We start from the raw sequence: 25,686 nt of genomic DNA, 5'->3' as shown, positions 1-25,686 counted from the left end.
CACAAGGTCAGGAATTCAAGACCAGCCTGGCCAATATGGTGAAACCTTGTCTCTACTAAAAATACAAAAATTAGCCAGGCGTGGTGGTGTGCACCTGTAGTACCAGCTACTCTGGAGGCTGAGGCAGGAGAATCGCTTGAATCTGGGAGGCAGAGGTTGCAGTGAGCTGAGATTGTGCCACTGTACTCCAGCCTGGGTGACAGAGTGAGACTCCATCTCAAAAAAAAAAAAGTTTTTAAATTTTTTTATTATTTTAATTTTTAATATTTTGCATATGAGGAAATAAAAGAACTCACAAGTGCTCTTCTTTCCTGGAACTAATATATTACCATGTGTCTGCTCTTAGTAATATACTGAGAGGACTATTGATAACACTAGGCTTTCTTGGAGTGAGGGAGGAGATGTATTTAATCTTACATAGCAATCTGATTTCAAAGAAACTTTTTTTCAACTTTAATATACAGATTATTCAACCCACCCTAGAGTTTTAAGATGCTGGATGAAGAACAATAGGCTTACTGATAAACTGTTTAATTTTATAACACACATTTTTAATCTAATGCATTTCTTCAAGAGACCCAGAAGGAATTTACATGTAACTGATGCCCTGTAGCCACCTTCTTGGTATTCCTTTCCCTCAAAAAGTACGTATTGTATAGCTAATAGTTGTCCAGTGATCAGTAGCCAAAAGATTCAATATCCAAGCATCCATTTAAAAGTGATAATTTGCTGTAGTCTGTCATTGAATTTCTGATTAAGAAACTGTAACTATTTTTATTTTATTTTATTTTTTTTACCTTGTGTCTTAGCTGGGCAGCTTAAACAACAGAAATTTATTTCTCATAGTTCTGGAGGCTGGAAATTCAAAGATCAAGGTATCACCTGCTAATTTGGCTTCTGGTGAGGGTTCTCTTCCTGGTTTATGAATTGACACCTTCTTGTTGCATTCTAACATGGCAAAGAGAGAGATTTTCTCTCTCACATCTCTTATTAAGAGGGCACTAATCCTACTTAAGAGGGCTCCACCCTCATGACCTAATTAACTCCCAAAGGCCCTTGTAGGGAAGAAAAAGTAGTATCTTTTCCTCACTCATCACAAAGTTTATGGCCGAGGTCCTTATATCAAATAAAAGATTAACAAGATGAAAACATACAAATGTATTTAATACGTTTTAGGTGACATGGGATCCTTCAGAAATGAAGACCCAAATAGACGGAAATTTATGTATATTTATGCTTATATTTGATGAATGGTATACAGTCATATAGAAGAATAATTAGAGAAAAATGGTAAGATTTAAGGGTAATAAAGTGGAGAGAACTTAGCGAGGTCCATTTGTTCAGATTCTTCTTGGCATCTCTGTGTTTGCAAGGACAAGAATTTCTCAGAATTTCTCTTTTTTCAGCGTATGGGGAGGGCCCTGCTGAAACAAAGGTTTTATGACCTTACTTTAGTAAGACTAGCTAGATTTTATGGTCAGTTTCATGGGAGAAGGGAAGAGGAAAGCGAGAATGACCTTTCTGCTTCCGTCATTTTCTTAAATGTCGAGGTGACATATTTTGGAATAGTTTATCTTGAATCTCATCACCCCACTTCCAAATATCATAGCATTAGGGATTAGGGCTTCAACATATAAATTTGGGGGGACATAAAATAAGCACAGAGCTCTTTTTTAAATACCAACACCTTAGTGTTTGGTGACACTACTGGCTTCAAAGTAAGTCTTGATGAGGAAGCAGTGTTTGCTATTAAACTTCCTTCCAAATATCCTGTTTGAGTCAAGATATCATACAATCAAGAAAGTGACTTCCCTTTCCTGTTGAGTCTTAGTACACATATATAAAGCAAGAATGCATATACAGTCATTCCTAGATATTCATGGGGAATTGGTTCCAGGACCCCTCTGTGTATCAAAATCCATGATTGCTCAAATACCTTATATTAAATGGTGTAGTATTTGCATATAACTTATGCACATCCTTCATAAATCATCTCTACATAACTTATAATGCCTAATACAATGTAAATACTATGTAAATACTTGTTATATTGTTTTTTAAAATTTATATTCTTTTTATTATTGCATCGTTATTTTAAAAAAATATTTTATGAATGTGGGACCATGGATACAGAGGGCTGACTGGGATGCATATAATAAACTTTTAAAAAGTGGCGAATGTTACATAACTATAGGTTTACAAAAACAAGATCAAACCAACTCTTTATAAAAATAAATTTAAAAACACATCTTCAACACCAAAAGGATTGATTAAATCATTTCTCTTCTTTAACTTGGTGGTCCACAAAGCCAGACACATAGTACAAATCAAGTATCTACTTTATTTATAAGACATTTGTAGACTGATAGATCACTTACTATGTGTCTGGAGATATGGTAAGCACATAATAAATATTAATTCATTCCAGTCCTAACATAATCCTACTGGGTACATATTAGTGTCCTGCTTTCAAGTGACATAGCAACCTGATTTCAAAGACTTTTTTTAAAATTAAAAATATAAAAAAGAGAGAGAGAGACAAAGTGCACCCCCGCCCCAATAAAAGACAAAGATGTATGACTTGTAGAGACTACACCCTATATAAGGAAAAACTAAAATTTGAACCTAGATCTATCTAAATTCCAAAGGCCAGTTTTTAACACTACGTCTTACTGACAATTTTGCCAATTAGTGCTGCGAGCTGGTATGTACCCATTAGTTATATTTAAGTAACTGAAGGCTAAGATGACATGCTAGAGTCTTTTAAACATTTCACACATTAACATAAATAGAATTGATAAAGACCAGTCAAAATTCTTTGTACATTCTACATATGTGTTGCCTTTTTTAATGTTTGACTTCTAAACATGAATAATTCTTTCAAACTAATTTTTATAGACTAATTGTATTCATCCAATTTACAAACTGTTTTGTAGTTTAATCTAGTAGCTGCTATATTACATACAATATGTTGATGCTATACTTTATAGAACAAAATAAAATCACTAATAGAAATAGTATTATATGCAAGTCTAATCTTAGTTAATGGCACAGTGTTTTTTCCAATATTAATAGTAGAAAATCTACCAGCGTTATGAAAAATGGTGATTTGAGAGGGATATTTGGAAAAATATAAAATGTAAGTTATTCTCTAAGTTCTTCTTTGCACCTCAAAATTTTGTAAAAATTCAGTTTTTTCATATTAGTCCCATCAATTTTATTAAGATCTGTGTTTACTAAATAAGATTAAATGCTTGCCGTTCTTGGAAGAATTATTTTACCTGTGTTTTCTTTTGTGACATCTGCTGGCAATACCTGGTATTACACTGCTCTATAATTCACCTTTATCTACCTTCTCCAACTGTCCAATACTTTTCCAGATAATAGCAATTTAATTCAACTTAAAGAGTATAGTGAGTGTTCTGAACTAATGAAAAGGTATTTTAATATGAAACTGAATCATGGAAGCAGAAAATTTAGCCCTCTAGAGGCTGATAACTTATTTAGCATATTACACATGTATTTTAATTTCATTGCTTGGTACTAAAAGAGATGTATACTTTTTTTCTGAAAACTTTAAGCTCGTTTCAGGTAAAAATGTTATGTATTATAATGCTTACGATGGACAATTGTCAACCAATCCCTCTAGTGACACTGTCCCACAGAGATGTTCTCTACAATTTGATAGCTATGTGATTTAAAAGTGTACATTAAAGTAAAACTGTGCAGGTGTCAAGTCTAAATTCATGTTTAAAAATGAATGAACTGTACCTAAATTGCTATATACATCGGATCCATGGCTGTGAAGCAGAATGCATGAGCAAACTTTTTATATTACCAGGAATCCATTTATCTATAGTCCCATCAGTCAAATTCAGATACTTGTTGCCAGCTCCAAGATTTATAGTCTGGAGCTGGTTTTTGAAATTGCTTTGTATTTCCATTTAACATTCAGGGAAGCAGCATGTTAAAATTTTGCCTCGGTCTCCTTGGATCCTATTTATAAAACTAATTTGTCTCCCCAGACATTTTTTTTTCTCTTTTAAATGCCAGTTCTAGGCTTCTAAACCATTAACCCCCCTTCTTTATCCCAGGCAAAATACTGTCACAGACAACGCCGTTGCAGGACAGTGATGATTCCGATGATGATATAGTTCTCCCAGGCAGGATACAAACCATTTCGTCTTCTGGCCGGAGATGGATTCACTGCCCTCCCTGCAGACACGCAGGCTCACACACGGAGCACTGGGAAGTACACATTTACTGTACTGCATGCCGACTGCCTTGAAGAAACTGTAGCTAACCACCTTATTAGTATTCTTGCCTCCACCGTGTCTCACTTGCAGCATCAGAGGGCTGAGCAAATGCAGTAGAACAGGGACAGACACAGCTCTGGCAATCATCTCAATGCAGGCAACCGAATGTTGGGGGTGGGGGATGCAGCACATCGAGATTAATAACCTTGCCATAATCCGGGGCACCCTGCAAGCAGACACCTCTGCTGATTGACCTGCTCCTGGCTTGATGCATCTGCCTGGGGGAGAGGGATCCGGAATCTACCTAGTCCTGGGGCCCCCCTGATTTTGGATGTTCATTTGATCCTTCACAGATCTGGGAAGGTAACAGTGAGCCGTACCATCTGCAGCACACAGCAGCTCTTGGAGGTTACTACTGACAGTTTTCATTACACTGGTTTGTGTGAGTGCGTGTGTTTGTGTGTGTTTGTGAGTGTGGGTGCCTGCTTTGCATGAAAGAGAATGTGTGAGTGTCCGTGTGTGTGTATGTGTTAGTGTGACAACCAAAGCAGGTATTTCGTACAGTAGGAGATTTCAACAGCGTGACAATATCCTCTGGGCACTTGGGCTCACTGTCTGTAGCCCCCACCCCCCGCCTTTCGCCACCTCCTTGCTTCCCCACTCCCCCTTCTGCTTTTGCCTTTGATGAGTTTTTGGCTTACTTTTTGGCGGAGTCTCTTGGACACGTTTTTGCTGGTGCTGGAAGATCAGATACATGGAACCTTTGAAAACTGATTATTTTTCTCCGATATGACTTAAAAAAATAAAAAGAAGAAAAGAAAATAGAGTAGTGCACGGCAAGCTAGAGGATTGTAAATTTTCCTTGGTGAACTTTGAGGATCCATAAAGAAGGTAAGTCACGGGACTCCTCAGATCTCAGTTCTTGTTGTCTTGCAATGTTTATGTTTTCCTGCTTGTTTTCGGAAATCTATATGCAGTTTATATGCTCATTTCTAGAGATTGGAATGCTCAGAAGAACTCAGTGTGTGGCATTTTGGGGCTATTTTTATGCCAAGGAGGTTATTTCCATTTGTATAACCATCCCCCCATTCCTCTTACCATTTTTATACCTCTCTTGTTTATCTAACATTTTCACAGGGAATTCTGAATATATGAAATCTGGGAAAAAATAATTCCGGCTTTCTCCTGCCTTGCAATACTCTCTAAATTTGAGGAAAAACATTAATCAGAAAAGCGACTGGCAGAGGCTCTGAGTTAGAGGCAAAGTGTATCTGCTCAGAGACTGGGGGCTGGGGAGGTGGGGATGTAATCCGGACTTTCACGATAACTTAATAGTAGACTTCCCCCTCCCCATAGCTCTGTTTTTTTCTTCTCGAATAGTTATATCTGCTCTAGAGAGTAGCGAATGCGTGGAATACAGAAAAGCTGCTTCACCAGCTCTTAATTGGAGCAAATGAGAACAAAGTGGAAATTGTTTAGTATTTTGAACCGCTCTCTTTTTGCACTGATTCTCTCGCTATTGCATCTCATTAACCTTTCGGAATGCAGTGTCCCCTGATTAAGACTAGTGTCGCTCATTTTGGAACATCCTCTTACCCTACATGGTCCGCCGAGAAGGGAATGTGCTTGAAAATTGCTCTTAATTGTCTATTCTTGGCTGTAAAAGCAAGTGGCATGAGGAATTCAGGTGACTTTGGTCAAACATCTTGCCTAACTCCGTCTCTTTAGTTTCCTGGTAGTTAACTGTGCCTTTCTTCACCCGCCCCCCGCCCCCCCCACCACGCTTTTCCTTCAAAGTGAAACGCAGACAATGTTTTACCTGTTTCAATCCCAAGGTTACTTAATTAAAGCAAAATATCATTTCATTGTGATAACGTCTGTGTTCCTGTGTCTTAGTATTTTTATCTCTGCATTGGCATCAATTAGCTTCACCCCAGGAGTAAGAATCACTTGTAAATAGGTTTCTAAAATGCTGAGACCTCACATGAAAGCAACACAATCTTACTCTTCATCTGCCAGTGCATGTGGATGGTTTATGCTTAAAAGAATAGTGTTAGTTCATGGACTGTTAGCCAACTTGAACTGTTACTGCGGACACGTTCAGGGAAGAGATGACAGGTGTGTTAACTAGGTAGAGAAGAGCATACCTAAGTGATTCTCTCCAGGTGTCGATGTCTATGTAGAGAAAGAAGATGCAAATTGTAACATAATAGATTTATTCAGAGGCTATGTTGCCTGGGTCAAAGATTTATGAGAGCACCCAAGTTGAGAGATGTCAGGCATCATACTCAAAACGTTGATTATATATAAATATTATTTTTTTAAAAAAGGAGTTACAAAAAGAAAATAAGCAAACAAACAAACAAAAAACTTAAAGATAAGATTATATTCTGGTATTACCCTAGGCTATCCTAGCCTTTCATCTATCTAATATTTTCTGCATGATGATTTTAGAGAAGTAGGTAAAAGAGGACAACTGTGAGAAGCTGCCCCTCCTCCACCCCTGGACCAACCTTGTACCTGGTACTCCAGGCAGAGCTCTTGGTAAAAATTAGCATGGGAAGACTCCTGTCAGTATAATTTATAATATGTCTTTCATGTCAATGATTTATGATCATGATATTTTTATCTGTTACCCATAATGTCCAGGTAAATTTTTCTTATCTAGAAAGGAGGTCTGTTGTTTTCTTTTTTTAATTTTTAAATGGCTTGAGCCTAGGAGGAACCCTAAACAAAATTTTATTTTCTTTATGGAAAAAACAATCTGAGGTTCATAAAACCTGAAAGTGAGAATAATGTATGAATAAGAAACACGAAGTTTCTGTTGTAAGGAGAAGGATCCTGATACTCCAAGTGCCAATGGGTCATGGCAGGGTATTGGAGGCTCCCCAGGCTCTGCCTGGACAATCAGCATTCCTTAAGTTGGTCAGCTCTTTACTAACCTGTATCTTTTGGCAACTAGTCCCAGTTATAGAGGACAGCATTTTAGGTCATCTATTTAGTGTTAGGACTGTTCTGAATAGAGAGAGGTCCTTTGAAAATGTCGTTCTGGAATTTGGCAAATTAGTACCTCTCTCCATTGAGGCTATTTAATGTTGACTGTTCTCCCATTCATATTCTCACCAACTACTGGTATATTTAGATGTGTGGTGTTGGTAAAAATTAATTGCATAGATTATTCTCAATACTACCTCAAAACAAAACAACAACAACAACAAAAGATACCAACTTGGTTTTTGTGTATTAAAGATTTAATAATTGTAATGAGTGAATCTTTTAGCGATAGCAACACTTTCATGATCACTTATTTTAGGCTAGTAATAGAAGTGGGGGCCAACTCAGGATTTTCTGATTACAGCTTATGAAATGTGCAAAGCATTTCTTCCATATCTCAAGGGTTCCTCATGGTGTTTGCACAACTGTAACTTTGCATCTGTATTTTCAGCTCAGGCCAGAGCAATGACAAACAGCTTTTGATCAGAACCAACTCCAGATCCATGCCTTTTTCAGTTTTATTTTGTGGTAGAGAGGGTTTTGACGTTTACCAGGGTTTGTTTTATTGCTTAGAGAATTCAGAAAAGAAAGGTAAATGGGGGTAGGGAGCTTTCCATTTCAGTAGGAGTAATATGTCACAGCTGCTAAAGAAAAGGCTAAAGTTCCCTAGAAGCAACATATGCAGAGTTATATTTTTAAAAGAATGAATTGGTGAAGGGTTTCTCTGAGTTTATTGGGGAGAATAAAGGACATTCCGTTTCTTCTCCATTTAACTCTATTCATTTGTCAGGCCTTTCTCTGGGACTCTGCTAAAGTCAGACAAGGAGGCCCAACATTCTCCAGTGTGTTTCTATGTTTTTAAGAACCAGGGCACTTAACACATGAATAGCTCTTTCCCTCTGTAACAAACAGGGTTGACAGCTGGAAAGTCAGCTACTGAGAACCTTTAAAAAAAAAGCCAGGAACATCACCTAGTAAGAAGTTCAAGAGCAGAGAGGAGCTTTTGGAGCTCTGGCCCTGGAGGTGGGTAAGGATCAGGTGGATTGAACTTGAAATTTTGATTGCTGAGTCATTACAACAGCCTAGAGCTGTATGTTAGCTCAAAGAGCTGAGCTGATGCTGAAACTGTGGCTAATAAGAATAGGCTAAGAGCATCAGCCTACAACAGAAAATGAAGACTCTTGGAAGAAGAAGATACACTGTCTGATGACAAATGCTATTTGTATGTCCTTGGTACTGTTCTCCATCACTTCAGAACAACCTCTCAGGGACCCCAATAAATTACAAAATAAAAGATGGATTAATTGATGTGTGAATAGAGCAGGGGCTTTGCAATAAATTAAGCCAACTCACTCAATTATCTGCATCTCCATTTGGGACTACTCAGCAGTCACAGATAAAATGGGGAGTGGTGGAGGCTGGGGTTAAAATTAGAAGAAAAAAAAACCTCTGGATTGAGAATCAGAAGATGTCAGTCAAACATTGCAAGTATTGCTTAATGGTTGGTAGGTCATTCAAAGTCTTGGAACCTTGATTTCTTCCTACATAATTTGGAAATAACTATTTTTAACTCATAGTGTTGTTGTGAAGGCTATGATGAAATATTGTAGAAAAAAGGATCTACAAATATACACTTAAGTAGAAATGTAATGTGTTACAGTAATGAAGACTCTATGTGTTGTTCAAGACATAAAATGTTTCCTCCAATATAATTTCAAGTTAAAGTGTTAAGCAGAACTGGTCTATTCTTAATGATTAGTGATTAACATTTATGTTGTTATAGTTTTGGCGTTTTCCAAATGTGTTGACTCTAACTCTTTTCAGTAATTTTTGTGGTACATTCTTAGTTACTTGTGAATATGTGTATGTGTTGTGTGTATGCGAATGTGCATGCATACATGCATAAATTATTAGCCAATCTATATGAGGCATAATTTTAGTTTCATGAAAAATAGAAAATGTGTAATGACCTGAATTCATTTTCGCTGGGTATCCAGAAAATGTAAGAAAAACTTGACTTCCCCAGACTTGGACATACACAGACTACTAGCAAGTTTGCACTCACCAAATAACTCCAGTCCACAATGAGGCTGTTGATTAGAATTTGAGTTACACTTGGGAATTATATAAATAAAATATACATTTATAATAATAGCACAGCATACAGTGATTTTCACAGTGAGCTGCATTTGGTGGAGAGATAGACCAGAATTAAAAAGCTGACTTGGAAGTTATGACAGCAAGAGAATATGGTATTGAGAACAGGCTTTGGAGTTGAATAGAATGAGATCAGATACATAATCTCTTGAAGCCTTAGCTGTCTAATCTGTAAAATAGGGACAATCAGTTATAAGCAATTCTGTGATGAGTGAATGAATAATTTTATATAAAGCACTTAATAAAATCCTTGACACAAAATTGGACTTCTCTAGGTAGCTCACATATATTCTCTCATTCCTGTTCAACTAGTTTAAGAATAGGAAGACCATACTAATTCAGTGTATTTATATTTTTATACAGGGGGTAAAAATCCCAAAAGTAATCTGAGTGCTAAGTAAAATTGGAGACAGAAAGCTATATTCTGAAAGCTGTATTTCTGTAAATTAGCTCATTTCATGTACCATGGCTTCATCAGACCCTTTTTTGGAGCAGCCTAAGTACCCTTTTCAGATGTCATTTCACTTATACTCAGAACTTTCAAAATGATACCGAATATAAGGAGCAATAGTCACGTGCATCCTTCCATATGTGGTTGCAGAAACACAATTCAGATGTCAGCAAGAGGTGTTAATATTGCTCTTTATCTAAAATCTCGTTTTGTTCACAGTTAATAAAAGGATGCATATTTATTAAGCACCTACCAGGTACAAGCGCTACAATCATTGCTGTGGGGAGTATTAGAAGGATTCTCTGCTCATAGCTATTTGCTGCAATTCCTGTATTTGGACAGGGAATGCTGCAGTCTTAAAAGGCTGCCCCTTGGAATTTTGACTTGATAGTTAAAAAGAATTAAGATTCCTCTGCCAGAATCTGACCTATGTGGGGCTGTGTCATTGTGTATGACCTTTATTTTGTTCAAGAACATATCAGAAAAGATGTAAAAAGCCTTGTTCTTACTAATGTAGCTGAGCTGAGCTGTCAGTGATGAGTCCAATTCTGCTTTGCTAACTGCACGGCTGGTACCATTTGACCCAGGTATTTCGGTACTGCAAAGTCAGCCTTGCCCTGTGCATGGAGAGAACAGGGTTTTGTCCTTCAGGTTGTGGGTTCTTTTTATCCTTAAAATGAATGGATGAAGTCTGCTTTATGACTTTGTGAGAAGAAAGACAAGATCCATGCTCCCTGCATTTTAAAGCTTCATGCCATAAAATTTGATTCTAGGAGAGTTAGAAAGGAGAGAGGGATGTCAATTGGTCAAAAGAGCAAACACAAGTTCATTGGCCTCTACCACAGCCTTAAGCATCAGAATTTGTGGTTGAAGCTTTGCATTGAACTAAGGAAATTCCTTTTGTGATATACTGCAAAATATATTACCAACACACACCAAGAAAATATAATGTTATAATCAATTATCTCATAGAGTCAGCAAAGGTATTCTATGTGCCAGGCACTGTGCTAGGTATGTTAGATTATTTATTTATACTTCTCACATACAAACACACACACACACACATACACACAAAATAAGCAAGGTAACATTATTATTCCCATACTACAGATAAGGCAAACAAAGGATTTATTTGCCCCAAATTCTGACTCACTCCAAAGCCCATGTCTGTTCTTTTATGCCATGGTTTATTTTATTTGTAGGATGCAAACCCAGTGCTTCTTCACATAATTATAGACAGTCCAGAGCAAGCCTTCTGTAAATGCAAATCAAGTAATCACATTCCCATAATAGGGCCGACTCTATCAGTGGAAAGATGTGATGTTAGTATCTCTAAGGGGCCTCTGAAAGGTGCTTCTCTGAACCAGTGGGTCCCTAATATAGTACATCATCAGTACCATATTTTTGTGGTCTTTAGCAGAATCCATAAGTTGAGGCAGATCTCTATTTAACTTTGACAATTACTTAAATCTTATTAAAATGTCTGATGCCATGTGCATGATTGTACTGCAGTTACAGGACACAGAGGAAAGTAAAGAAATGAAAGTCTTCTCTGTAACACTAAATCTTAAGTGACATTAAGGAGCATTTGCAGAATTTACTTTATGGGTGGCATGTCCCAATATGTTATGTCTCATTAGTAACATACCTTTGGGAAGGTTACTTTTATAGCTGTATTTCCATATCTTACCTTGTAGTGTTGTAAAAAGATTAAGAAAAATAATGCCCACAAAGTATCTAGAACAGAGATTAGAATTTAATTGGTACTCAGTAAAAGGTATCTCATTATTATAATAATTAAATTTACTTATAATCATTGGTAGTAATAGTAATTATGATAATAACTTAGCAGTTTCAGTTTGTATAAATGTTGTTGTACTCTGCAGTGCCAGAGACAATACAAATTATTACCAGCACATGAATAAACAGAGAAGCAAATATTCTTATTTGTCTACTTATAAAAATATAAAACAGAGGAGGGAAATTATCTTTCAACATATTGATGTCAGTGGGGGACATGATGGATAAAGAGTGACTGGTACAGAACATTCAAGGAGACCAGAGAAAGAAACAGAACGAATTCAGAATTTCATAAACTGGGGAATTCTTTCTAAAGTCAGGTTCTAAAATGTGAGCCATTAAACTCATTGCTTGGCTGTAAACAAGAGAAAAGGTCATATTATGAAAGCTTTCTTGAAAAAGAGAGGAAATAGCAATCTTTCTTCCACTTAAAACTGTCAAGGAACAAAGAAAATTTTAACACCAACTTTTCTCTAATCCCTGTAAAAATGCTCTAGCTTTTTTACATAATGTAGATATTCAATTATATTTTATCTGTTTTTGATGTTCTAGCTGTTCCTTTACATATCTATTGAGCAAGCACATTAGCATGTTGAACATTTGATAATAAGTTACTTAAAGATGAGAGATTTCAATTCCTTGTGTAGGTCCTTTCAATATATACATTCATGCTTTAGGTAACAAGTCACAGAAACAAAGGCCAAGTAAGCACACAATGGTGCAGGGTGTACATTTTTTCAACCATATGATTGGAATTAAAACCTGTGACCATATATACCTTGACCCCAGTAGATACTCCAAATGGAAGAAGTAAAGAAAATAATCCATATAAGTTGAGACAAATGTTTGAATAACATAGTAAAAAATACGTGTGAAGTGCAAACATTTAGGAAAAAAATCAATCTAATAAAGGCATACTCTTTCCTGAAAACAAGCAAATGATTAATAACACAGACAGTGGACGGGTTTGCTAATTTTTTTCTGTTGGAGACATCCACCATGCATAGTGACAGCAGTCTGAATACAGATACATACAAGGAAAAAACTCTACTCTCCCTTCTTCAAAAGGAAAGCCATGTTTATATGTGACTTCTGCTCAGGGTCATTTTCTCTACCAAGGTACCTGGACTACTATTAAGCATTAAACATATTATCAGTCAACCTGTTCTGATTCCAGTGCCCAAGTAAGAGCAGATATAAAAGTAGTTTAAAATTTTTCTGAGTGTTCCCCTGGCTGCCAGCACTTTCATGAAATAGGTCTGTTTTGCTCATGAATACCTAACTTCTTCCTGTGTTCATCTGGTTGATGCTATTTCCTGTTTTCCCTTTCTTTATCCTTGACCTGTCATGCCTCACTGCCATGACTCTCCTGGATGTGTTTGTGCTGCTTCAAGTTTGATTTTCATTTCTTCCATCACTATAAGCACTGTTGCATTTTTTTTAAGCTTTTGCTAAATGGAATTCTGTTCTTCCTATCTAATACATATTTTTCTCCAAGACTAATCTGTCCAGCACCATATACATACATACACATACACACACACACACACACATACACAAAATCTATATCTATATCTATGTATGTCTATGTGGGTGGGGGCGTTTAGTTTTTAAAATAACCCTATTCCTATTCCTGAACCTCGGAACGATGTCATGGATTTAGGTCAAGAACACTTTTGCATAAGTCAGTCAGAATTCTCAATGAATGTTCTTGTGGGTAACAGTACATTCTTTTGCTTCTGTAGTCATTTCGATGGTGTCATTTATTCAAAATTTGTTTATTAAACACCTACTAGACTCACTATTCTATCACAGTTATGATGTGGAACACAAAGTTGTAAACAATCCGATTTTTCCCTCAAATGTGTTCCTATATTATTGTTGACATTATATTGACAGAGGAGCAATTAACTTGCTAAACAAGGCAGCACAGGATTCAGAACCAAAAAATAATAAAGTCAGCACGTAAAACTCAGAGAAGAGAGTTATCCCTGAGGAATTTGTGGTTGGGAAAGATTAAAGAAGGAAGGGGAATTTGAGGTTTGTCTTAAATATGTATATTGTGAAGCAGTGATAATGTTTCCGAGGAGAAATTAGAAGAAATTATAACTTTGCATATATCAGTGTTAATAGAGTAAGGAAATACATCAAAAAGTATTTGGTAGGAAGGAATGAAGATATAGGTTGGAGCCCCGTAGAGAGCCTTGTAAAAACCCACAAAATTGACACAATAGCTATCACACATTTAATTCTATGGTATTTCAGATGATGTATTAAAAACTTTATAGTTGCATACAGGGGGCATCATTATTCTCAGGATACAGATGAGGAAACTGAGCTATAGACAACTTGTGATTTGCCCAAGGTAAAAACTCATTAAAAGCAGTGTCTACCTGAATGTCTGCCTAGTTGCGTCTGTCTACAAAGCCCTGGTGCCTTGATTCCTCTCAGTTTGGGCATTAGCTTGCCTAACACTTAAAGCCAGAAACAGTTACTTTTTTCTATTACCTTTTAAATATTTCTGTGGTTGCTTGTGTGAAAATATTTTCCACCTTTGCTATAACATGTTTTTAAAATGCAAACAATTTTCCTGGACTCCTTTTTCTCTTCTACCGATTATTGCCAGAGAGCTTAGAAAACAGAGACACAGAGACTCACCTATTTAGTGTCCTCAGTTTCTCTTCTATTTTCTGGAAGGGGTGCCAGTGCCTTGTACAGATGGTCTGTCGGACAGACAGATGGTCCAAGCATCTCCAGTGTTATGTTCTAGAGGGAAACATGTCTAAGAACTGCCAGCTCAGAATGGAATGGCACTTAACACAACCATGAAGAGTTGACAAAAAGGCCACTCTCTGACCTTCTAGTCTTCAGCCTAATTTTTTCTTTTTAGATTTTTAGTTTTCAGAGATGAGAGAGACAGTTTGTCTGCTTTGAGTAGAAGCCAGTTTCTCTTTCTCTCAAGCTAGAGGGATGACAGTTTCACAATAATACATTTAGAAATTTGCCAGGTAATTTCATAGGATGTTTATTTTTCTTGGCTTAGAATCTGGATCCAAGATAAGGGTCCAGGAAAGGCAAAAGGGAGACTATTTGAAGAGAGTCAGCTCTAATTCTGACCACATCTACTTAAAGAAGCGACAGAGCTTTTTTTTTTTTTTTTTTTTTTTTTTGCCATCAAGAGGAAACTAACTGCTCAGATTGAATCTTTGGTCATTACTATCATCCTTGGGTAGGGGTTGGGGAGGCCAGTAGAGAGTCGCTTACCAGGTGCCTGTTTGAATAACACCTTGACCTTCTTCCCTGATGAGAGCAGAGATAGGAGGTTGAGAAACAGAGAAACAGCTAATTTGCTCTCCTGTCTGGGCCTGGATATGGTTCCAGAAAAACCTGCCTTTGTCTATTTTACTCACCCCTCACAGTAGTTAGTGATTTTTGGGGCCAGAATATAGGGACTTTTTTTTTTTTTTTTTTTTTTTTGCTCCTTACATCATCTTTTTTCTTACCCTTCTTAACCAGTGGAAGCCACAGAAGATACAAAATCAAGCTAGTATTAGGCAACACCTCCTATCTTTGACATTTATTCAGATTATTCTCTCGCCTGATGGCCTGCTAGAGTTTCTTGGTTTCTTGCTTCCTTCTTCCTGGGTTTTTACTTCAACTTCATATTTAGCTCCAACTTTTCCAACATCTGCCTAAGCCCCCAGGCCCACTTTCTGTTTTGACGATGTCTTCAAACCTTTTGAAATCTACATCCTTTGCTCTAGCCTTTGTTCTGTACACTTACACAGTTTTAAGTAGCCTAGGGCTTCAAATTAGAGGCAATGCTTCTGCTAGCTCCAGCCTTGCAATATTGGCTACCCCACTCCACAGCTTCCTTGCTAGAAGTGAAGAATAGAGACTACCTTTGCATAATTAACTCAAATCTTCCCAATCTGCAAACTCTGGTTATATATTTGACAACTATCTCATTTCTCTGTCATTAGATGTAAGTATCTTTTAAAAAGTACAATATTCTTATCTGTCAAATCAAGATCATGATAACAACTAGCTTGTATTCAGCACTTACTGTGTGTTTAAAAGTTTATATTTATTATAAAAATATTTGATCTTTTCTTCAAAACAACTATGAAGTAGGTATTATACAAATTTTAGAGATGGTTAAATAAATGGCCAAAATTATACAGCAAATGTCTGGACAAATCAAATATCTATATTTAGAAATACTGTGAAATGCTGTCTTCTAAGTCATTTAAAAATATGTATAATACCTTTCTTCACAAGAGAATACATAGGGTTTCTGTGTTTGCATGTATAAGAATAAGATTTAAAGTTTAAAGCTCTATGTAGCTGGGCGCGGTGGCTCATGCCTGTAATTGCAGCACTTTGGGAGGCCGAGGCACATGGATCACCTGAGGTCAGGAGTTAGATACCAGCTTGGCAAACATGGTGAAACCCCATCTCTACTAAAACTACAAAAATTAGCCAGGCCTGGTGGCAGGTGCCTGTAATCCCAGCTACTCAGGAGGCTGAGGCAGGAGAACTGCTTGAACCTGGGAGGTGGAGGTTACAGTGAGCAGAGATTATACCATTACACTCCAGCCTGGGCAACAGAGTGAAACTCCATCTCAAAAAAAAAAAAAAAAAAAACCTCTATGTAAAGGTTAATTGTTGCTAAGTTCTATCCTGAAATTATTTATTAATGACACCACATATATTTCTGTAGCCCACTATAACAAATAGCTGATTAAGGGGCAATCATTTCTCAATTTTAAAGCAGAAATACTGTGGATGCTGATGAAGTAAAGCTCCAAAAAAAAAAAAAAACAGACATGTGCAGCAGCCTCGTTTGTGCGTCTGGTGAAATACAGTAGAACTTTACTAAATTATACTAATGAGTTGGAGACCCGTTACAAATTATCACATTTGCCCAATTAGTGAAGGGGCAACATAAAGGAAAAAGACTATTAAGCAAGCCAAGCTGATATAAAATTTTAAGCAAGCCTTAAACATGTTAAAAACATACCATATAAACAAACACCCACAAATGTACCTCTACAAAGGTGAGGCTGCTAAGATTATTATCAAACACACAAGTATTTGTACAATATATTTGTGTGGATTTTTTTTCTTCTGTTTCTTACAGGATAGAAGAATGAATGGCAGTTCATTGTAACTATTTTATCTTTTAACTGAATCAGGATTTGAGTGAATGTTGGAACATTTTTGTGTCGTAGATTGTGATGCTGTATTTAGTTAAATTGTATTATGTACTTTCAGGGTTGTCTTACCATTGTAAGCACATTAACGGGTATTACGACCTTGGAATCTTGTCAGTTACGGTACTTTTACCTACTAAGTTGTTCTTCACATATTCTCAGAAGGTAGGACACTTGCTGATCAAATTATCTCAATAAACTTACTTTGGGGACAAAAATGAAAGGCAAAGTGTCCACCAATTTCCATGGGATTCTAAATTCTCACCCTTTAGAACTTAAGATATCATAGTGTTTTTAAATAATTAAGATTGGATTATTTTTCATGGGGTTTTAATAGCCTCAAAATAGAGTTTAGTACAATTTGTAATTGGAAACTGGGAAATTTCTTAGTTACATATTTCATGTATTGATTCTATGCCTGTGACGAGGATGAACATAAATCTTGTTTAATTCTTAGTATAAACATATGCAGGTAATATTATTATTATGTCTAGTTTACAGATGAGGAAAATGAGGCTTAGGAGAGCTTAAGTAACTTGCAAAGATAATACAGCTAATAATTGTTAGAGCTGGGACGTGAGAAGATGCAGTCCTGTTTTAAAGGAGCTTATACTCTACCAGACATATGGTCACATTCATAGCATGCTTTATGCTTAAAATGTGTCTTCCAAGCCCAGATCTTCTGCATAATTAAAACGATGGCCTACTCTGTCTGCTTCCTTTTCTCTATTTCTCCTGATTACTGTGTTTTGATCAGATGTTCAATATGACATCATTTTTGCTTTAGTTTTGTGATTTCAGAACTCCTTTGCTCTTTACTCTGTAAGGACTTTACTTGTTAAACTTAAAACAGATGGTCTTTTGGTGCACATGGTCTAGCAACAATGAACCGCAGTCTCCTTGGTAAGGAAAGGGGCCACATGTGGCCTCAATTCTCTGAGGTAAATAGAAAAATAAGGCCACAAATTCCACATATCCTGGTATGTGCATTCTTTTGCAATATGACACCCCATGAAAGTGTGGATTCTGTTCCTTTACCCCTAGAATCTGACTTTGTGGCTTACTTTGATGGAATGTGGAAGAAATAACATTACATAACCTACAAGGATAGGCCTTATAAAGCCTTGTAGCTTCCATTTTCCTCCATTGGAAACCTGGGACCACTGAGAAAGAAAACCCATCCAGCCTAATGGAAGTCACATATAGGAAAACTGACCCACAACTCTCTCAGTCCCCCTCATTGCATGTCACTAACAGCCAGCACAAGCTGCCAGTGAGGCTAACTTGGGCCTTCCAACCCAGCCTGTTCTCTAGCTGAATGCAGGTGCACGAGTGAGTAAAGGAAAAACAAGCAGAGCAATCACCCATCCAATGCAGAGAATGGTTAGATATGCATAACTTTTGTTTTAAGTCTCTCTGTATTGAGGTAGTTTATTACAGAGAATAGTTAACTTGAACAGGCTTATACATTACACAAGCATTACTCATTTCCTAGAATTTAAGCTGGGGAAGGAATAGATCTGTGAGTTTCAAGTTGTTGTCTACTGTGTTTTCTTGAAAAAGAGTAACCTGGTAGAGTGAATGGATATCTTTGCAACTGCAGAGCAGCTTTTATTAAATGTCTAGACTTTGCTAATTGGGAGCTTGACCTTCATTCACTTTCACTTGTTTTAACATTATTATTGAGTCATTTTTTTTATTCAACAAATAAATGTGTAGAACCTACTATGTGTCTGACACTGAATTTTATAAGTAATGTCATCTAAATGATTAACAGCTTCAACATAAAAAGGAAACACATTTTCCCCAAACATCTATGGCAGTAAGTTTTACATAACACGTACACACACACACACACACACACACACACACACACACACACGCAGTCACTCATTCATACACACTGTGGATTTCCTCTTCCTGCTTGGATCTTCATTTGAAGAAAGAAAAAAAGTTCTTTTTTTGTTATAAAATAATTTGTATGTTTTATTCACACATTTATATTTAATTCCTCCTGTAACTCTTTAAGAAAGGTGTAATTATTGTTCACATTTTACAGATGGGAAGGCTGAAGATTAAAAGATTAAGTGATGGATTCAACATTATGCAACCAATAGGTAGGGAATTCAAGATTTAAATATGGGTCCTCTGATTTACCCTTCTGGGAACTTTTCATTGCACCATTCACTCTGCCTCCATACAAGACTGTGACGCCAGCCTCAGTGCCTTCTTCTTCTCCTTTCCTTTTCCTCTTCCATTTACTCCTTTTGTCTCTCAGTGACTCCCTTTTATAGCCTACTCCATCCCTTAAAAATCACTTGCTATCTCACGTGGGGTGGGGGGCATTCAGGTTGCCTCGGAATGTCCTTTGTGGGGCAACATGGATCTTGATATGCTTTTATGATCCCTTCATTCAGAATTAAAATGCGAGAGAAATAAGCTCTGGGGAGAAGGGATTTTCTCATGCACTCTTTATGAGATATTTCTTGAGAGATTACAGTGTTTTCATTATGCAGAATCTTCTGGAACATGGGAAGGAAGAGAGATGGTGAAGCGAAGGTTGCATGTTAAATCTTCCTTTCTTCTAGATTTGAGGTACAGTTTACTACCGGAGCTAAGGGGAAAAGAATAGAAATTAAGTTAGATGTCGGGCGTGGTGGCTCATGCCTGTAATCCCAGCAGTTTGGGAGGCCAAGGCAGGTGGATCACCTGAGGTTGGGAGTTGGAGACCAGCCTGGCCAACATGAAGAAACCCTGTCTCTACTAAAAATACAAAATTAGCCGGGCGTGGTGATGCATGCCTGTGATCCCAGCTATTCGGAAGGCTGAGGCAGGAGAATCACTTGAACCCGGGAGGTGGAGGTTGCAGTGAGGTGAGATCACGCTATTGCACTCCAGCCTGGGCAACAAGAGCGAAATTCCATCTCAAAAAAAAAAAAATTAAGTTAGACATCCTGTCCTGATACTAATATAACTCAATCTTATTTTCTCTCCACTTTTCTATACTTAATCATTGTATCTTCTAAAATCTCATTTCCTTACCCAATTTTGTACTCAAGCTTATTATGTAGCCAATGACGTTTTGCATAAACACTTCAGTTCATGCAGACCAACTATTAAACGCTCATTGAGATCTGTCACCTAGAAGCTTGCAAGACACATCTTCATCTACTCTGGTTCAGTGATTACTCTACTGGATGATGAAGGAGCCACCACATACAAGCTAATAGTCGTCCCTTGGTATCCATGAGGGATTGGTTCTAGCACCTACCCGTGAATACAAAAATCCATGGATGCTCACGTTCCGTATATAAAATGATTTAGTATGTTCATACAACATATACACATCCTTCCATACACTTAAATCATCTCAAAATTATAAATTGTAATACAACAGAAATGCTATGTAGTTAGTTGTTATACTGTATTATCTAGGGAATACTGACAAGAAAAGAAGTCTGTATGAATTCAGTATAGACACAACTGTGCATATTTTTAAAATATTTTCCATCTGTGGTTGGCTGAATCCACTGGTTCAGAACCCACACATACAGAGAGCCAACTGTACTCATTATTATTACTTTTTTTCTCTTCAAAGCCACCATGTTTTATAGCTACTGGCTTGTCTGTTTTTATAAATATTTCAAAGCATTAGAGGTTCGGAAATTCCTTCGCGTCTGTGGAATTTACCTGTGTTCCACTAATATCAGACTGCTCTGAGGCTACCCTTAGCTCTTCTGTGATGTTTCACATTGTGCCACATGTGCCCATAATACATACTCAGGGAACAGAGGAAAAGGTGATATGAAATTGAGGCTCCCGGCTGGGCGCAGTGGCTCGCACCTGTAATCCCAGTACTTTGGGAGGCTGAGGCGGTGTGATCACCTGAGGTCAGGAGTTTGAGACCAGCCTGGCCAACATGGTGAAACCCCATCTCTGCTAAAAAAAAAAAAAAAAAAAAAAAAAAGCTAGGTGTGGTGGTGGGCACCTGTAATCCCAGCTACTCAGGAGGCTGAGGCAGGACAATCACTTGAACCTGGTAGGCAGATGTTGCAGTGAGCTGAGATTGCACCATTGCACTCCAGCCTGGGTGACAAGAGTGAAACTCAGAAAAAAAAAGGAGAAGAAAAGAAAGAGAGAGAGAAAAGAAAAAAGAAAAAGAAAGAAAAAAGAAAAAGGAGAGAGAGACTCCTTTTATTAAATTTGTTTCCTTATTTTATTTTACTTTTTGAGAGAAAGTCTTGCTCTCTTGCCCAGGATAGAGTGCAGTGGCATGATGAGGGCTCACTGTAGCCACAACTTCCCAGGCTCAAGGGATCCTCCTGCCTCATCTCCCCAAGTAGCTGGGGCTACAGGCATGCACCACCAGGCCCAGCTAAATTTTTTGGATTTTAGTAGAAATGGGGTTGCACTGTGTTGCCCAGGCTTGTCTCTAACTCCTGAGCTCAAGTGATCCTCTTGCCTTAACCTGCCAAACTGCTGTGATTACAGGTGTGAGCCACTGTGCCTGTATAAAATTTGTTTCCTTCCGCTAATTTGTTTCTTCTAAGCCTTCGTTAATTCTTTTTGGAATTTGTCTTTCAAGTCAGTGTTAATATGATGGGTTGGATTTGCACCTATGTTGAAGCAAAAAAAAAAAAAATATGAAGCAAACATAAAAATAAATAAATAAATAACTAGAAGGGGTCTTGGACTAGAAATCAAAAGTATAAGCTCTACCATTTCATAGCAATACCCTTATGCTTTCCAAAATCAGCTTTATCCTTTGTTAAATGAGAATCATACATGCCTCAAAAGCATTTTCTGCAATGCAGAACATTCTGCATACATAAGTCATTATAATTGTTAGGCAGAAATTTGAAGATAGGTGAACTATTTCAGATTATACAGATGAAATATTTCAGATTATACAGTATAAAAATCTAATGGCTGTTTTTATAGCAAGAAAGAAGCAACAAAGAGAGAGAACTGTGTCTTGAATTAAAATCATTTTTAAAAGTTCCTATTTGTTGAAATTTGCCATTATTTTTTCATATTAATACTTAATGTAGGAAAAAATATGCTGATAAATGATATGTTTATCTGTTTTTGGTGGCAATGTATATTGGAATAACACTTTTTTAGAAAGCAGTTTGACTTTGTATTATGGGTCATAGAATTTTTTATTTACTTTGATCCTGTTCTAGAAATTTATCTTAAGGAAATATGAAAAATGCAGTATGCACAAATATGCTAATAAAATTATTTATAAAGGTAAAAAATGGCATCAGCCTACATGTCAAACAAAAGAAACATATGAATAAATTAATTATGCATAATTATAAGGCAGCTTCAAAAATTTATGACCTGGAAGGTTTTGTATAATGACAACTATATAAAGAAAATATTAATGCATATGTAAATTTGAAAGACTGAATAGTAATATACTGAAATACTAATGATGATTGCATTATTATAATTTTTTTTAAACCTTCCTAAATTTATGTTTTATTTCTGAGGGCAGAAGATGTTTGGACCAGTTAATATAACTCTTGGCTATAAGTAATAGTAATTTGACTCAAGAAACCTAAATGAATTGGAGTTCATTTTTCTCATTTAACAATAAGTCCAGAAATTGTAGGTCATAGTTCTGTGACTTAACAGTGTCAAGGGTGGGAGCCCTGTTGGCCTTTATTTCTTTGTTGCCAGATAATTGCTGAAGTTCTTGCCATCTTCTCTACATTCAAGGCAGAAGGAATGAAATAGAAGGAAGAGACATGCCAGTTACATCTATCTTTTTTTTTTTTTAAACTGGAAAAAAATAAGTTTTCTCAGAGGCCCCTAGCTTAAGTCTCTGAATGAAGATTGAGTCAATTTGGGTATCTCTACTTGAAATGGAGGCTGAGAAAACATATGAGATGTGGAAAAAAAAAAGAGGGTTGAAAATAACTTTGGGGTGGCTGATAAACCCTCTAGCCCACCATGATACACTATGGCATGGGATCCTGGAAGATCTCCATATGCCTCATCTCCAGAGGAAGTCCCTATTGTTCCTATCTCAGCCACCCTGACTGCTAATGATTCGGCTTTTCTACTTCCACTTTGCCTCTACCTTCCACCTTTGTCTGTCACACCAACACACACACACAAAATAAACGCTAGGAGGGGAAGTGAGGGTGAGCCTCAGTTCCTCATTCAGGATTCTTGACTCTGCTTAAGACATTCAGATTCCCTTAGCATATTCAGTTACAGTCCTGGCAAAAACAAACACAGCTGATATAGGTCTCAATTTCTATGCAGCTCCAGTGTTGCATTTCTTTAGTCATGCATATCAAATAATCCTTAAAAACAGAAGAAAGAGAGTGTTGTCTCTTCCCCCTCTCTACCCTTGAGAAGACTGGCTTGGCTCTTCATGACTCACTTATTATCTCAGCATTATTATAGTAATTGAGTTCTCTAGTACTGCTATAAAGATACTACCTGGGATTGGGTAATTTATAAAGAAAAGAGGTTTGATTGATTCACAGTTCCACAGCTGCAGAGGCCTCAGGAAAAGTACAGTTATGGTAGAAGGCAAAAGGGAAGCAAGGAGAATTTTACATGGTGGCAGGAGAGAGAGAGCAAGAAGGAGGGAGCTCTGGACACTTATCAAACTACCAGATCTCGTGAGAACTCACTCACTGTCATGAGAACAGCAAGGGGGAAATCCGCCCCTATGATCCAGTCACCTCCTACCAGGTCCCTCCCTTGACACATGGGGATTACAATTTGAGATGAGATTTCAGTGGGGACATAGAACCAAACCATATCAGTCCAATAGATGGAATCTTTAAGCTGGAGACTGTTTTATTAGACTATACTTTTTTTTTTTTTAGACATATGTAGTGTGTTACTCTCCTGGTAACTGTCATTTGATTTGTGATTTTTTTAAAAAAGCTTACATAGTTCTCTTGATGCTGAGAAAATTAAAAAGTAAAAATTAGAAGGAGACCATAGATAAAACCTATAAAATATATCTGGAATCTGTTTCTTTTTAAATTGTAACTGGCCCCAATTCACCATCATCATTAGATTATGCCATGTCAGTAATTTTTCTCCCCCTTTCACTCTAGTTTTCTTCTAACCTATTCTCTCTAGAGTGGACAGACAAACTCCTTTTTTCCAAAAATATTAATCATAGATAGCTATATGCAAAAAAATGAAACTGGACCCATGTCTCTCGCCATATACAAAAATTATCTCAATATGGATTAAAATCTCAAATATAAGACCTGAAACTACAAAAATCTTAAAAGAAAACCTAAAAAAAACTGAAAACAAACAAACAAACAAACAAGAACTCTTCTGGACATTGGCCTAGGCAAAGAATTTACGACTAAGGCTGCAAAAACAAAGGCCACAAAAATAAAACTAGACAAATTTGACTTAAACTAAAAATTTGCACAGGAAAACAAATAACAGAGTAAACATACAACTTACTGAATGAGAGAAGTATTTGCAAACTATGCATCCAACAGAGGACTAATATCTAGAATCTACAAGGAACTCAAACAATTTAGCAATTAAAAAAACCTCATCAAAACAAAACCCATCAAAACCATCAAAACTCTATTCCTTTCAGAGATGCTTTCTAACTAACCCATACTAACTAAACTGGGACTTTCCACACAGCCACCATCTCTGTGTTGTCTTCCATGAGTTGCCACAAAGTGGGCAAAAACATGAACAGATGTTTTTTAAACGACATACAAGCTGCTAACAGACGTATGAAAAAATGCTCAACATCAATGCAAATTAGTTATTGTAATAAAAATGAAAATAAATACCACAATGAAATACCATCTTCCACTAGTCAGAATGCTTATTATTAAAAAATAAAAAAATTGGATGTTGGCAAGGATGTGGAAAGAAAGGAATGCTTATACAAATTGGTGGGAATGTAAATTAGTACAACCTCTGTGAAAAACAGTATGGAGATTTCTCAAAGAGCTAAAAATAGAACTACCATTTGATCCAGCAAGTCCACTATTAAATATCTACCCAAAGGAAAACAAATCCTTATATAAAAAAGATATCTGCAATTGTATGTATATTGCAGCATTATTCACAATAGTAAAGTAATGGAATCAACCTAAATGTCCATCAATGGGTGGTAGGAGAAAGAAAATTTGGTATGTATATGCCATGGAATACTACTCAGCCATAAGAAAGAATAAAATCATGTTATTTGCAGCAACATGGATGCAGCTGGAGACCATTATCCTACGTGAAATGAATCAGGAATTTACAAGTGGGAGCTAAACAATGGATACTCATAGATATACAGAGTGGCATAATAGACATTGGAGACTCCAAAAGGGAGGACAGTCAGAGGAATTTAAGGGATGAAAAATTACCTATTGGGTACAATGTACACTATTCAGGTTATGATTACAGACTTCACCACTACACAATATATCCATGTAACAAAATGGCACTCATATTCCCAAAATCTACAAAAATAAAAACAAATGAATCAGTTGCTAAAACAAAAAAAAATTAAAAACACCTACCAATTTATCTAATGCATATTTTGCATTTAGAATCAAATCAGTTTCCTTACTTGTGATCCTCAGGTGTTCATTCAATATATATTAAATGAATGAATGAAGAAATAATGAGAAAAAGTATTTCTGTGTCTAAAAAGTGAATTATTAAAGGTTGGTGATAAGATTGGAAAAGCTGACGTGGAACCAAAATTAAGACCTTCAGTGGTATGCTAATTGGTTTGACATTTACTTGTTTTACTCCATCTCATGTCATTCTCTCTTTATTCACAGTGCTTCAGCATCAG

The 25,686-nt window shown here is 36.7% G+C and overlaps 1 protein-coding gene across 6 annotated transcripts in view; it reads left to right on the top strand.

Moving 5' to 3' along the window:
• LRRC4C (leucine rich repeat containing 4C) overlaps nt 1-25,686 on the top strand; it is a 1,603,893-nt gene that overhangs the window by 261,639 nt on the left and 1,316,568 nt on the right. For 4 of the 6 annotated variants that reach the window (XM_055356587.2, XM_055356596.2, XM_055356585.2 and 1 more), the window contains exon 1: nt 4,180-5,147. The exons of 1 other annotated variant lie outside the window; for it this stretch is intronic. The gene's annotated coding sequence lies outside the window, so the exon portion shown is untranslated. Of the gene's footprint in view, nt 1-4,108; nt 5,148-25,686 lie in introns of those variants that run through there. One more of the 6 variants, XR_010135463.1, reaches the window with a different exon arrangement.

This window comes from Gorilla gorilla, chromosome 9, assembly GCF_029281585.2.
Source record: "Gorilla gorilla gorilla isolate KB3781 chromosome 9, NHGRI_mGorGor1-v2.1_pri, whole genome shotgun sequence".
Classification (NCBI taxonomy): domain Eukaryota; kingdom Metazoa; phylum Chordata; class Mammalia; order Primates; family Hominidae; genus Gorilla; species Gorilla gorilla.
Note: the sequence above shows the minus strand (reverse complement) of the source record. Positions and strands in the feature narration are given on the sequence as shown.